At 47.6% G+C, this 16,579-nt stretch overlaps 1 pseudogene; it reads left to right on the plus strand.

The window, feature by feature from the left end:
- Positions 1 to 1,563: 1,563 nt before the first annotated feature.
- LOC136468637 (premnaspirodiene oxygenase-like) lies at positions 1,564 to 11,099 on the plus strand (annotated as a pseudogene).
- The last annotated feature ends 5,480 nt before the right edge of the window (positions 11,100 to 16,579 follow it).

Here is a 16,579-nt window from a genome sequence, read left to right on the forward strand (position 1 = left end):
CTGAAACAGAGGTTACAACATAAGACGTGGCTCAACATTCTGTCACAAAAGGCTCTTTTTATTTTTGAGATTCTGTCACAAAAAGGCTCTAGATATATAGATTTTGTAGTTTGGAGACCTAGGTAAGAATGATTTATGATAGTTTAGAAATCGTGGCGTAACTTACTCTCTTTTTTCTAGGGTGCGGGACGCGCTTACAGGGTGGTTCTTCCACAAAGATATAGACCACAGTACCACCCATCTTTAGTCTCGCTTTTTTTTTTTTTGTGAATTACACCAGTACAAACGCATGAATACACGTACACAAACCTTACCCTATGAGCATCTCCGAAAGACTGTGCCGGCACATCTCGAGATTGACAAAGACACCACAGGCGCCACGCTGTCGACGGAAATGCCGACTACCATTGAAAACACAACGTTGTTAAATCCTAGAATAAAGTCAGGAAAATGCGAGCACCCGTGCCAAGTTAAGAACTTGAACCTGGGTAGACATGTTCCACCATAAGGAACCTAACCAACTGAGGTAGTCTCAGTTTACATCTTTAGTCTATCGCTAATGCTACGGTGAGGGCGTTCGTCCGGGCGTGTCCGTCAACAAGGCAACAGGTTGCCCCCTCCATCACTGCCTAGCGACCTTTTCTAAAAAAACGCATTTGATAGCGTGCGGCTTCACCGCGCCGTCATCCGCCCTTGCCACCACGAGCCGTGGGGGCGCCCCCATCCCCGCCGCGGCGCCTTCCTCCCAATAACGCGGTCTTCCTCCCAATCCACGCCACGCCAGCCGCAGGTGCTCGCCCTGCCATCGTGTTCACCAGGGGTGCTCGCGGCCTCGCACAGGCGGTGCTTGCCCAGGCCACCGAGCAAGTGCTCGCCCTAGTCGTGCAGTGCTCGCCACTCTCGCTAGCGCATCGGCGAGCTCCATGCGCTCCACCGACCTCTGTGCTGGCGTCGAGCTCTACAACGACGAGCTCCATTCGTCCAAGCAGCAAGGTGACATTTGCACTGAAAAGCATGTTGCAAGCGTATGTTTCAAGTGTTTCAGTGTATGTTGCAAGTATTTCGTAAGGATGTTGCAAAAGTAGATTGTGATGTTGCATATGCTGCAATGGTTGTACACGTATGGGCAAACGTTTGTTTCCAATGTTGTAAGTGTGTTTTCTCTAGATGTTGCATATATTTCACGCATATATTGCAAGTGTGTTTATCTAGATGTTGTGCATGTGTTGTAATGTTTTTCAAGCGTTTCGTGTGTTTTTGTAAGCGCCAGTTTTAAGCGTTTCATCTGTTTTCAGATGTATGTTGCAAGTATTGTATCTAAATGTTTCAAAAGCAGATCAAGTGTTGTATCTTCCTCCACGTCTTCTGCTGCCTCGCCTTGGTATCTCCTCCTCGCCTTCTGCTACCTTACATCCTTCTCAGACTGTGGAATGGTGCGGCTGGGGTGCACCGCGGGATGGTGGTGCGGACGTGAGCGCACGCTCTTCTCTTCTGTTACGCGAAAGGTAGCGCTTCGGTCCTTCAGTTTTTCTGTTACGCGGGATGCTGAGATGAGACCACCTCGCTGGCGCGCCACCGCACCGAGCCCTGCGCGACCTGGCGTGACGCAACGGCCCGCTAATGCTGCTGCGCTTCTGCGAGCTCCCCGTCGTGGTCGCCTCGTCCCCGGACGCGGCGCGCGAGATCCTGAAGACGCACGACGTCAACTTAGTGTCACGGCCCGTCGGGCCTATGCTGCAGCTCGTGTTCCGGCGGGGCGCCTAGGGCGTCATCTTCGCGCCCTACGGCGAGGGGTGGTGGCAGCTGCGCAGCGCAGGATCTGCGCCGTCGAGCTCCTCAGCGCTCGCCGCGTGCACTCCTTCCGCCCCATCCGAGAGCACGAGGCCCGCCGGCTCCTCAGCTCCGTCGCGACCGCGGGGAAGCCGGTGAACCTCACCGAGCGGCTTAAGGCGTTCACCGCTGACACCACGGTGCGCGCCATCATCGGTGGCCGGAGCCAGCACCGCGACGCGTTGCTGCGGTTCCTGGAGGAGGCGCTCAAGGTCATCCCGGGGCTGAGCTTGCCGGACTTCTTCCCGTCGTCACGGCTCGCGATGCTCGTTAGCCGCGTCCCCGGCAAGATCGAGCGCCGCCGCAGCGCCATGATCGCCATCCTCGGCGATATCATCCAAGAGCACCAGGACAGGAGATCAGCCGGAGCCCGGAGGCGTCGACGAAGACGAGGACTTGCTTGACGTGCTGCTGAGGCTCCAGAAGGACATGGATTCTCAGGACCTTCTCACCACTGGCAACATCAAAGCCGTCATCTCTGTAAGTACAGCTACCCGAGGACTCTCGCCGGATCGTCACGGATTGCATTCGTCCCTCGTTCAAAGGCATTTGCTTTCGCAGGATTTGTTGAGTGCGGGCAGCGAGACGTCGGCAACGACGCTGCTGTGGGCGATGGTCGAGATGATGCGGACCCGTCGGTTTTGCGGAAGGCGCAGGAGGAGGTCCAGAGGGCACTCGCCGGCCACGACGCTATTAGCATAAAACCACGTCATGTACGTGCATGGCTTGTGTGTCAGGTTGAGTCATCCATGGCGCGCGTGTTCGAGCTCGCGTTGGAGTCCATTGGCCAGGTTGAGTCCGTCGTGTGTGCGACGTGTCGATGACGAACCGACCCTTCTGTGATGAAGCGTTGAGTGCGCAAGTCAAGATTAGGGGAGGCAATGTTGAAAATAATCATGACTTGATTTAGTTTGTGTCATTCAGATCACGTTCTATTATTAGAGTATGTGTTAGTCACGTATTTGTGACGCTGCATGTAGTTGAACGAGATGTTCTCGTAGAAGAACAATTGGCATCAGATCCATGGTTAGGGAGAGCAGAGCAAGCTGAAGATGTCGACGTCGGAGAAGGTCGGAGACTCGAGCCCGAGCAGCCTTGACGATGGCGCACCATGTACGGTCGTGGCGGAGCGCATCATCGGCAGCACGGTAAAGTCCCAAAGCCGTCGACGATGGGAGGTGTAGCGTCCCATCAGGCGCGAGCAAGAGTCGACACAGCTCTGGAGACAAGTGCTTCGGCTGTGGTGAGCTGCCACTTCTCGAGGGAATGCCCAAAGCCAACGAAGGAGGAGGCGTTGTTTGGCAACGCCGTCGATGAACTGATGCTCCTGTGTGGCGGGACGCACAGTGATGCCATGGTTTAGGGGGAGCACTACCGGAGGCTGTGTAGTTACCGAGTGCCTCGACAATTACCGAGTGTCAAAAGTCGGGGCACTCGGAAAACAGTACTTACCGAGTGCCAACACTTGGAAAACATAAACACCCGGTAGTCGACCTCTTTACCGAGTCAACACACTCGGTAACTTTAGACACTCGGTAAAACTACAAGTTTACTGAAGGGGCGCACTCGGTAAAAACAGCCACTCGGTATTGAGGTGCCACGTCACCTAAGATAGCAACCGTGCGCCAAACGGCGTCACGGCATGACATGTTTACCGAGTGTTATGAGCATACACTCGGCAAACATCACGGTAACAACAGCTCCGCCCATCAAGCGCTCATAGCAAATAAAAAAGACCGAAAATGTTTACCGAGTGTCACACTCGGTAGAAGTATTTGCACTCGATAATAATAAAGTTTTACCGAGTGTAAGTGCACAACACTCGGTAAACACTATCTTTTACCGAGTGTATTGGCGCAACACTCGGTAAAATTCAACCAAATTTCTTGTTTTTCCCTTCATTCTTTTTCCTCTATCCACATATGATATTTAGTACTCCATTCCAAAATATGGTGTTTATTTCGATTTATTTACTATATTTCACAAAATTTTCATTCTTTATGAAAATTAGGTACATATCGTGTAAATTTAATTGTAATAATTAAAATCGAACTCGATAAGTCACGAGATTGGAAGAATTAACATTGAAGCATACATCTATGTTATAGAAAAATTTTCATAACATTTCGGAAGTATTTTTACATTCGTTGCTGCCGAACCGGTACATCTCCCAAAGAGACGCTAAACATTCACAATGACGAGTAGGATTTCTATTAAGAGTGAAATTCAACATTATGATATGAACTTGGAATTTTTTAGATAGTAAATAGATGACATGAAATAGTTCATGTGAAAGTTTGGTGAATTTTAGGATTAAATTGGCATTTTTTTCTTTTTTGTTTTGCATGAAATAATGGATACTTTTACCGAGTGTGACCTCAAACACTCGGTAAAGGTTAGCCACGGCCCACCTGTCTGCCACAGTGGGCTGCCATGCTTCTGTTTACCGAGTGCCGTAGATCTGGGCACTCGGTAAACATGTACCAGGCCCACATGTCATTGGGCTGCGGTGCTTGAGTTTACCGAGTGCCGTACATCTAGGCACTCGGTAAACAGAAGCATTCAACACTTAGTCGTTTCTCCCTCAAATCGTGCACAGACACACACACACACCACACACGCCCGCGCATCTCCACCGCACCACCGCCGTCCCCCGCGCCGGCGCCTCCCCGCCATCGCCGGCGCCTCCCCGCCGTACCCCGCACTTGCGCCCGTGCCTCCCCACGCCCGCGCGCTCCCCGCCGTCGCCGGCGCCTCCCGACCACCGCGGCCACCTCCTCCCCTCCACGCCGTCGCCAGCGCCTCCCCGCTGTCGCCGGCGCCTCCCCACCACCGCGGCCGCCTCCTCCCCTCCACCACCGCCGCCATCGGGCGGTCCCCCACAGCCACCGCCACTGGAGAGACGGAGAGAGAGACAGCGGCACCGGCGCACCGGACGACGATCCCCTCCGCGGACGCCGCCCCGTGCTCCCTCCTTCGCTCCCGTTCCCGCGAGGTGGGGTGGGGTGGGCCCCAGCAGCAGCGGCGACGGCGAGCACTCTCTCCCCTCCCCTGACCGCGGCCTCCCCTTCCGTACGTGCTCCCGCTGCACTGGTGGCGACAAGGGACCCCTGCCTGCTCCCGTCGACGCCAGGTACCTGCCCTGTTGCCCACCTCTCCCCTCCATCTAGTGGCGCCGTGATGCGATGGAATGGAAATGGATGGATCCGTGCGGGACAGCCCCCGTTGCCTGCACTGGCCGCTGTTTCTGCTGCTCGGACTGAGCGCTTGGCGTCCATGGACCTTTGGGGATTGCTTGCGTGCTCGTCGTGCCCGTGTGGAATTCATGTCAGATAGGGGATGTAGCAAGTCCGGCGGTTTGTCATTTTTTCTTCTGAAAGTGAATAGGACACACGGACTGTGAGTTCCCTTTCAGCGTGGTTGGATAATTGGGCTGGGAGGATAAACAGTCATTCCGATCCTTCTTCTTTTTCCCACTGCAATTCTCTGTAGTGCTTTAGTCGTTGTGAGAGGCCTTTGCTTCTGTTGTATGTGTTCATGACATACATAACCGTCGTCACTCTTCTCATGCAGTCACGCCATCAGCTAACCCAGCGAGCGACAGCACCGTCGGCAGCGGCTTCCAGCTTCAGGCTGGGATCCGCGGCAGCGTCGCGCTCACCGTGATCTCTGCGATCGTCTCGTCAGTCTTCTGATCGATCTCCTCAAAGGAGAAGCGGCAGTTTTTACCCTTTAGTGCTGCGACACCGATAATAATTTTCATAAGCATACATGTTTATATATTGGTTGCCTTTTTGTCCAAAATATATGGAAATTATCCAATCTTTTGTTAATTTTTTTCCACATGATCCAGTCCAAGTTTCTCATGCTATCAACAAGTATGTACCTATCTCATCAACATGTATTCCACTTGCTAAATACATCACTCTTGTTGTCCAAAATCTTTGAACAATCTATTCATTAGTAACTAGGGCTTTTCATCGGTGATTTGTTTGTGGTAGTGTCATGCCATGTGACCTATAGTGCTGCGACAGAACCTAGTGCCCCTTTGTGTGCTAGCCACATGGTTGTGCTGCTAGGCGCGCGCTGGTGCTCGGGTATATGGTTGAGACACGCTACAAAACCTGCTGATGCTCTACCTCAATCTTCGATAAATCTTGCTAGTGATGTTTGTGGCTACAAAAAAAATGGTTCCATGTATTCCTCCATCTACAAGTGACATAGCGGCCTTTCAACCTTAGGTAAAATCTCATCATCCAATCTAGCAAACATCTTCTATGTGAATCGACCAAGAACATGAATGTCTCTTTATCATCTCATATGGTTTTTCTCTAGCACTACTACTCTATTGCTCTAAACTACAATATCGTCTATATGTTAGGATGGATGACCGTTAGTGGATGTACACGGGCTATCAGAAGAGGGGTCAATACACAAATGAATGGATTGAGAAGGCCAATGATTTCATGACGAAGGCATTTGCAAACGGATGGCGACATGCCTGGTGTCCCTATAGGAAGTGTAAGAACAAGGCAATGAAAACATAAGAGGAGATGACTAAAGATCTTGTCAACAATGGATTTGTAGAGAACTATACCCAGTGGACCATGCATGGTGAACGCCATCATGCGAGAGAAGAGGTCGTGAGACAATGGATCGAGGAGTTTGATTCTGAAGCTGGGGTGGCAGAAATGTTAAATGACCATGACATGGCTTTCGATGAAGGAAGTGCAGAGCAGGAGCCAGAGCAAACTACAAAGGCGTTTTACGCCATGTTGGATGCTGCACAACAACCCCTTCACGGGCGCACCAATGTTTCTAAACTGGATGCCATTGCACGTCTAATGGCTGTGAAGTCCCAGTTTAGCTGGAGTAGAGAATCCTTCGATCAACTGTTGACAGTAGTTGGCACCCTACTTCCAGATGATCACGTTCTGCCAAAGAACACGTATGAGTCAAATAAAATCCTTCGTGCACTCAAGATGTCGTACGAGCAGATACATGCTTGTCCGAACGGATGCATCTTATTCAAGGGAGAACATGCTGACGATAAGTACTATCTGAAGTGTAAGGCATCTAGGTACATTGAGTTATAATCTGGTGATGGTCGGAAGACGCAAACAAAAGTCGGCGCAAAGATCCTAAGGTACCTTCCTTTCATACCGAGGATCCAACGGCTTTTCATGAGCGAGGAATCCGCAAAATAGATGACGTGGCACAAAACTGGATGCCGATATACTGACAAGATGATACATCCGTCCGATGGTGAATCATGGAAAAGCTTCGATCGAAAGCATACCGACAAAGCTGACGAGGCTCGTAATGTACGCATTGCATTGGCAACTGATGGGTTCAATCCTTATGGAATGGGTTCTTCACCATACACATGTTGGCCCGTATTCGTCATCCCTCTCAACCTCCCACCTGGCGTCACCTTTCAACGGCAAAATATTTTCTTGTCACTTATAATTCCAGGACACCCGGGGGCTAATATGAGTATGTACATGGAGCCTTTGATAGACGATTTGGTCCGTGCATGGGACGAAGGGGTAGTGACATACGACCGATTCACAAAGACAAACTTCAGAATGCATATTTGGTACCATTATTCCATGCATGACTTCCTGGCTTATGGGTTATTTTGTGGCTGGTGTGTTCACACGAAGATGCCATGCCCGATATGCAAGTCAGCCGTGGAGTTCTTTCGGTTGGAGAAGGGGGGCAAGTTTTCTTCGTTTGACAAACATCGACAATTCCTCCCTCTTGACCACCCATTCAGGAGAGACAAGAAGAACTTTCAAAAAGGTGTCATAGTGGAAGACTCTGCACCGGAAATGATGACAGGTGCCCAGGTTCTTGAGATGTTAGATGGTCTTGTGGTCGACAATGAAAAGGGGGGCTTCATGGGATACGGAAAAGAGCATGCCTGGACACACAAGTCGTGCTTGTGGAAGCTTCCTTACTTTAAGGACCTCCTTCTTCCACATAACATTGATGTAATGCACACTAAAAAGAATTTCATTGAGGCGATCCTTCACACAATCATGGACTAGGAAAAGTCAAAGGACAATGTCAAGGCTAGATTGGATCAAGCAATGCTGTGCGATAGACCAAAGCTAAACATGTTGCCTCCCTTACGCGGGAAGTCATGGAAGAAGCCTAAGGCCGACTTCGTCCTAATGAGGGCCCAAAAGAAAGAAGTTCTTCAATGGTTCCAATCGTTGATGTTCCCTGACGGGTATGCAGCGAATTGGAGGAGGGGTGTGAACTTAAGTACCATGTGAATCATAGGGCTCAAGAGTCATGATTACCACATATGGATTGAGCGCCTTCTTCTGGTGATGGTTCGTGGCTATTTCCCTGATCACATCTGGCGAGTGATGGCAGAGTTGAGCATGTTCTTCCACAAGCTATGTGCTAAGGAGATATCTTGGACCAAGATTGAAGAAATGGAAAGAATGGCCCCGGTGTTGCTCTGCAAGTTGGAGAAGATCTTTCCCCCCGGCTTCTTCAATCCGATGCACCATTTGCTCTTGCACCTACCATATGAGGCAAAATGGGGGGCCCTGTGCATGCCCGTTGGTGCTATCCAATTGAGCGATGCCTAAAGGTTCTTAGAACAAAATGCAAAAATAAATGCAAAATTGAAGCTTCTTGTGCAGAGGCATCCATTGTGGAGGAGGTGTCATACTTCACAACAAGATACTATGCCGACAACCTTCCTAACGTGCATAATCCACCCCCTCGTTACAATGCTGCCGATAATCAGTTGACCCTCAGCCTTTTCCAAGGGTAACTCAAAAGTGCAAGTGAACCTACCTTGAAGATGTGCTGTTACCATAGACACGGCCAACACTCAGACACTTGCCCAGATTAGAGCCCAGAGCACGAGTTCGAGTCCGGCCATACACCCACGCTCACAGCCCCAGGTGGTAGCACTCCAGGTTAGTTCTGTTGCATTCGTTGTCCATTCATTTTCTATTCGTTCTTTATTTGCATTCTAACTATGTGATAAATAATTGTAGGCCCAGATTGAAGCCCTACAGGAGTCACAGCAGGCCTCACAGAGCCAGCTTCAGGCCCTCGAGCTGTCGCACTAGGCCGAGTTGGCACAGGAGAGGGCGCGAGTGCAGGCCTAGCTTGAGGCCTTCCAGCAGACGCACAAGGACTGGTACGAGTACATGGCCCATTTTTCTCAGAGCATGGACTAGCCTCCACCGCCTCCACCGCCGCTGATGATACCGTTGGTGCCTCCACCTCCGCGCGATGGCACTCCTGTGAGTCACTTAGATGCACTCTTCACTTTCGTGTCATATAGAGCTACCTTCGACTTCTACCTTAGTTTGACCTACCATAGCTTAGACCTTAGAATTTGCTTTGATCCAGATAACTCACATGTGTAATCTCATTCTAGGGACTTTCTATAGCTGGATCGAACAATGATATGCAGGGTGATCAAGACCTAGACTTGACTCCGTTTCTCCATAGGCCTCCGACCATGTGACAGGCCATCCGACCTTGTTTGATGGGTTTGTATGTTGAACTATGGACTTGGTTGAACTTTGTGGACTTTGGACATATGTTGATGGTGTTTGTGGACTTTGCATGGTGCTTGTCGACATATGTTGGTTATTGTGAGTGGATGTGACATTTGTGGACATATATGTGATATATATTGCCTATCTGTCATGTTATTATAATTTCCTGTGATTTTGTTGCTTATTGTGACTGGATATGCAAACAAACAAAAAATTCTGTGGACATGTTTTACCGAGTGTAGCACTCGGTAAAACAGAGATTCTGTCAGTTTTACCGAGTGTAGCACTCGGTAAAACAGCGAACAGAACCAAATTGGTTCTGATTCTGTGAATTTTGCCGAGTGTGCCATTTTTTACCGAGTGCCACGTCCCCACTCGGAAATATTTGACTACTTTTACCGAGTGGGAACACTCGGTAAACATTATTCCTGAAGTTTATTTGTGGAATTGTTTTAATCACGAAAATGGTTATTCTTTTACCGAGTGTTAGGAGCTACACTCGGTAAATATTATTCAAAAAATTTATTTACGGAATTGTTTTAATCATGAAATGCTAATTTATTTACTGAGTGCTGCTAGTGACACTCGGTAAACGTCGCCGTTAACGGTCAGTTTGGAGGCTGATGACCGTCAAGTCATAATTGTTTACCGAGTGTCATTGTAGCACTCGGTAACTCTCTGCTCCGAGTGCGCCGATATTAGACACTCGGTAAAATAACTTCACCGAGTCGTTGTTTGCCGAGTCCACTTTACCGAGTGTGGCACTCGGTAAAGAGTTTGCCGAGTGTTACTCACACTCGGTAAATACACAGTATCCCGTAGTGGAGATTGTTAGCATAAACCACGTCATGTACGTGCATGACGCGTGTGTGTGTCAGGTTGAGTCATCAATGGCGTGCATGTTTGAACTCGTGTTGGAGTCCATTGGCCAGGTTAAGTCCGTCGTGTGTGTGACGTGTCGATGACGAGCCGACCCTTCTGTGATGAAGCATTGAGTGCGCAAGTCAAGATTTTTGTTACTTTTTCTGAGGACGTTGACATCTATTTGGAAATAATCATGACTTGATTTAGTTTGTCACGCCAGTCACATTCTATTATTAGAGCACGTGTGAGTCATGTATTTGTAAGGCAGCATGTAGTTGAACGAGATGCGTTGTCGTGAAAAAACTAGATAGTCATTAGTTTGTTAGGGGACGTGGCTGTCAACTTGGACATCGGACTGTGGAGCGTGAGTCGTGTGGTGCATGCATGAGGTGTGGCCTATGCAGGCGTGTCGATGTGCACGCGCATGAATGAGTTCCGGCCAGCAGGTTGTTGCTCGATAGTGCGACGCTGGGCTTTAAAGATACATTGTGACCAAGGATAAGGGTTGGATAAATTGTTTCAGGCGTTTTCCACCGACATATCTATCTTGTTTACTGTTCATCTTCTACCTTCGTCCAACGAGAGTTAGAGTGACTCGACTCCAACAGACACGGTGACTGAGGACAGCTTGGGCACCCTACACTACCTTCGGCTCGTCATCAAGGAGGCACTTCGAGCATTGCTGCTGCCATGGGAGTGCCGCAGCCCGTGTCAGGTGCTCGGCTACGACGTGCCCCGTGGCGCCATGGTACTCGTGAACGCATGGGCGATAGGCAGGGATCCAACGCACTAGGAATCGGCCGAGGATTTTGTTCCAGATCGGGGCATCATCCTCATCTACGGTGGCCACGGGTGGAACTCCAGTAAGCTCGACTCCTCTCCTCCCTCCTTCTCCTCCCTTTGCGGCTTGAGCGTGGGCTGTTTGGGGTGCCACTAGTGGTGGCGAGGCATTGGAAGGGCGCTAGGGCACCAGGCTAGCCCTTCTATAGGTGGGGCATCCATGGCGCGGTGGTGGATGGCGGGGAGAGGTAGGAGGGGTACATGTAGGGTGGATAGGGGCTCTAGGTTAGGGTCCAGGGCTCTAGGTTAGGGTCCAGGGCCTGGCGCGTCCAAATTTGAACGTCGGTGGTCAAGGGAAGGATGGGGTGGCGTCATGGTGCGGGCCATAGTGGCGACGTCAGTGCGGTGCGGGTGTGAGCTAGGGAAGGGCACGGAAGCCACGGATCGTGAACGTGGCGTGCATGCACGCGCGTGTGGCCAACGACCTGAGCATGGATGGCTAGGGTGAGCGGGCAGCTAGGATTCCTCCACAGCGCTATTGCTCTGCCTTGGCGCAAAAGAGGGAGGGGGTGGAGAATGACTGGGGGTCCATGGGGCCCGCTGTCAGCGACGCCGTGAGAGAGGGGGAGTGAGGCGTGGGCGCGGTGCTAGGCCGAGTGGGTCACGGCCTGGCTGTGCGTGGGCGAGGGCATGGGCGAGGGCATGGGTGAGGCACTGGGCCATGGTGGAGGGGGTAGCTAGGCCGCTCGGCTGGCTGGGCTGCTTTTGATTTTTCTTTTTCCTAATTCTTCTCTTCTCTTTTCTATTTCTAAACCCAATTTCTATTTTCTAATTTCCACCCTATGTCCTTATACTTGTATACATGTATCCCAAGCATGTATACCACCCTAGGTGGGTCCAATAGGTTCACATGGGTCCAAGCTTGGCTAGGTTAAAGGTGCACACACAAACACAAGTTTTATTTATTTTAATGTTGATCAAATTTTATTAGCAAACATAAAACCCAAAAGAAGCAACTCAAGGTTTATTTAAAATGCATATGCTCACACATGCCACTATTCGGGGTCTACTTGTGCAACTATAGGGTTTTTTCTAGCATGATCACTCACCAATCATGGGTTTGTTAGGAAAATTTTTGAAAGTTGGCATTTTTTATTCTTTGGATTTTTCAGGGATGTTACAATCATCGACCTCCATAATCAACAAGTTAAGGAACCTTCATCATCGACTCCCAACAACATCAATGTACCTTCTCCAACATTCTGGAGAAGGTACCTTCATCATCGACCTCCGCAATCAACAAGTTAAGGAACCTTCGTCATCAACATAGACGACATCAACATCACCTTCTGCAATAGTCTAAAGAAGATATGTTCTTCATCGACCTAGGCGACATCAACATAACCTTCTCCAACAATCTGGAGAAGGAACCTTTGTCATCAACCTCAGCGACATCAACATAACTTTCTCCAACAATCTAGAGAAGGTACCATCATCATCGATGTAGGGTCAAGATGGCAGACTAGAGGGGGTGAATAGTTCTTTCTAAAACTAATTGTGTCGGCTAATCGAAACAAATACGGAATTAAATCTATCGGTCTAGCCAAGAATACACCCCTCTATCTAAGTTCTCAAGCACCTTAAAAAGATCCTAATAAGGCAACAAAAGTGTCGGGCTAGCTAGAGCTCACCTAAACAATTCTAGTAGCAAAATCACACAAACCTATGCAACTAGTACTTTGGCAACCGAGGGAGCTCCTATATAAACTAGTAAGCAAAAGCACAAAGCTCCTAAGCTCACCAGCAATGCTTAATAATAAGGCTACACAAGCCAAATTAGATAACACAAATTACCTAGCTACACAAACTAAGTAATATGACTAACAAGGCTACTCAAGCCAATTAGTCATGCAAGGGAGCTACTTCTATGCTACACAAGCAAGAAGGTAACTAGCAAGCTACACAAGCAAACTAATTACAAGAGCAACTACACAAGCACAATATATGAAATGTAAAAACATGCTTGTGTAAATGGGAATGCAACCTAATGGAAAGACAAAGATGACACGATGATTTTTATTCTGAGGTTTCACTTGGTTGCCACCAAGCTAGTCCCCGTTGAGACAAGCTCTAAGGTTACCGCCAGTCCTCTTGCTACTGGTGACCTGCAAGTCACACTCTCCCACGTGGAGTGCTTACCACAAGCTCTAGCTCTTTGACACGGCTAGACCACTTGTCACTCTTCGTGTCTCGTTCAACTAGAGTTGCTCTTCGTGGCTCCCGCGGGGTAAGCACAATACCCCCTCACAATCACTTCTCTAGAGCACCGCACAATCTTCTTTGTGTGCTTCAACAGAGACCACCACCAAGCAATCTTAGAGGTGGCAACCTCCAAGAGTAACAAGCACCATTGGCTTGCAACTCGATCACCTAGTGGCACTAGATGCAATGTCACAATGCAACGCACTAGAATCACTCACTCGCAATAGATTTGCACTTCTTGCAAGCACAAGTGAGTTAGAGGCTTCTCAAACCAAGCACACACAAGGGCAACACATTCCCAAGGTGCTCAACCTCAGCCAAGCTCAAGCTCCACCTCTATTTATAGCCCCCAAGCCAAATAGAGTTGTTGGAGCCAAGTAGCACATTTCTACGTGGTCACCAGACAGCAACGTGCGGGCACTGGACAAGGGGTGGTGGTGCCCCAATGGTCGAATTTCAAAGGGCATTTCAAACTAGCCGTTGGACATGTGGGCACCGGACATAGGGGTACGGTGCACCACCCTAGGATTTCAACACATTGAGCTATTCTTCAACAAATGTGAATCAAACTTGAAATCAACTTGTTTGAATACTTTCACAAGACATAAATCCATTCAATCCACTTACTAAAATTCATCTCATGAATTTATTCATTCAAACCAACTCAAATTTGATTACTAAGCAATTGATCCATTCAAACATCTCATATCAAGCAACATATGCATATTTATCCAATTCAATCAACTCATATGCACCCTAATGAATAAGATCAATTAGAAATATACATTGGTTAGCTCATGATCATCCATAGCAAGATTTAACTCAAATATTTGCTAGCCACCAAATATATCCAATAAATCACCACAACTTAAATTATAGCACTTGTATGTTGTAGCACTTTGGACTTCACTCACTTTTGACTTGGTATTGGGATAAGATTAGCAATAGGCTTCAATACTTAACTCAAAATATGATGAACAATAAGAATTCTATTGAATCAAGTCTCCAATGCCATGGTACCTACACACATTCATCCACTTTTTGATGGTGCCCAAACTAGTTTGGGTCCTCTCAAGTTAGGTGCAACATAATTAGACAAAGCCTTAGCATGGGTAGCAGGATGTTTTGCAATAGCAGCCACAGAGATACCATTACCATCCTTCCTAAGCATAGAATCATCATTAGGCTTAGGAGTGTTACCTAGGGGACATGAATTAGCCATGTGTCCCCTCTTCCGGCATGAATAGCAAATCTCTTGGATTGAACCCTTTCTTCCTTACTCATGTATTGCTTCTCATTGCCTTGGCTTTTGAGAATTTCTTGAGCCTTCTTCTCAAACTTGGTAGGACACTTTGAGGCAAAGTATCCTATATCTCCACACTCGAAGCACTTGATATGAGCATAGACTTTCTTATCTTCTTGATTCTTGCTCATCATCTTGGCATCTTAAATAAGCATTGGATGCCTTGCTCTTCCACCCCTTCTTGTCTTCTTCTTCTTTATCCCCGAATTACCACCATCTTCATGGTTGAACTTGTCATGCACTTGGGGCTTCTTTTTTACTCAACTAGTGGCTTTGGTTGAGGCTTTACTTGTTGCTTCACCAATTGCTTGGTTGGGCATATAGAGGTAAGATGACCCCATATGCGGCACTTGAAGCATTTGACATGCTTTAGCCTCTGTTCTTCTTTCTTCAACTTGAGCTTCTCTATGTTGGGTCATGAATCATGAAGATGTCCCACTTCATAGCATCGATAGCACATGAAATGAGATAGCTTTTCTCAAGCTTGCTTCTTCATCTTTCTTTCTCTTTTTCTCTCCCCTTTAGTCATGCTCATGTTGAAACCAAGGCCACACTTGTCATCATAGCTTCTTTGAGTCTTCAACATGTGCTCAAAGGTGACTTTTGAGTTGTAGCACCTCTCTAACTTGTTCCTCAATTTCTTCACTTCTCTTTTAAGCTCATTGTTCTCCTTCAAAATGTTAGTCTCACAAGACATAGAAGTAGAACAAGCATCTAAATGTGAAGAACATGGCATGTCTAATAAATCATCACAAGAGGTGGATACATGCTTCTTTCCTACATCACAAGGGTTAGCAACATTATGTGATTGATCATTTAACCCCTGTGATGAGCTCTCACTAGTTTTAATTTCTTGGAAATCTTATTAGTGAGAAAAGCATGGTCTTGTACCAAGTTATATGAGCAACACTAGGTTCCTCATGAGCCAATTTTAGCTCCTCATGTGAACAAAAAGTAACATAAAGTAGATGCTTTTGTTGTTCACATGTTTTTCTTTATAAATGAGTTTTCATTTTTTTCAATTTCTTTGTCTTAGCCATCTCATTTTTTAAAGCTTTGATCATGCTACCAAATTTATCTAGAAGCTCCTCATATGAATCAAGATCAATCACATTAGCATTAGATACCTTGGTGTCACCTTGTGACATGAAGCAATGTGGTGATGTCGAAGAGCTTGTAGAGACATCACTTTCATAGCCATCATCATCATTATCAAGTGTACATGGAGTAGAATCATCAATTACATCACTTGAGCCATCATCATCAACCTTGTCAAGTGAACTTGAGGTAGTATCATCATCATCATCATCATCATCATCACTTGACCATGAGGTGGAGTAATCTTCCACAATCACCGAATTGTGGCTATGCTCAACATCCTCATGTGCCTCCTCTTTGGTCTCATCATTATCAACATTGGAGACCCTCCCATACATCAAATTGAGGTACAACCAAATATCATGGGTGGTCTTCATGTACATTATCTCCACAATATCTTGTCACTCAAAGATTGATAAAAAATATTAGTAGCTTGGCAATCGAGATGTAAGCATTTCTTTTGTGCTTGAGTTGCATTCATTTCATCCAACGCATGAGAAAAGCCCACATCTACGATCCACCACATTTGAGGGGAAATAAACTTAAAATTGCATGTCATCCAATTATTCCACCATGCAAAGTGTGTGCCATCAAAAGTGTATGGACACTCAACATCTAGCCCATAAACCGCCATCCTCTCGGGTCGATGAAGACCACAAATGAGAGACCAAGCTTCGAAACCACTTGTAGGGTCGAGATGATGGACTAGAGGGGGGTGAATAGTCCTTTCTAAAAATAATTACATTAGCTAACCAAAATAAATGCAGAATTAAATCTATCGGTTTAGCCAACACTACACCCCTCCATCTAAGTTCTCAAGCACCTTAAAAAGATCCTCATAAATTTAACAAAGGTGTCGGGCTAGCTAGAGCTCACCTAAAAAATTCTAATAGCAAGGTCACAC

Source organism: Miscanthus floridulus, chromosome 8, assembly GCF_019320115.1.
Source record: "Miscanthus floridulus cultivar M001 chromosome 8, ASM1932011v1, whole genome shotgun sequence".
Lineage (NCBI taxonomy): Eukaryota > Viridiplantae > Streptophyta > Magnoliopsida > Poales > Poaceae > Miscanthus > Miscanthus floridulus.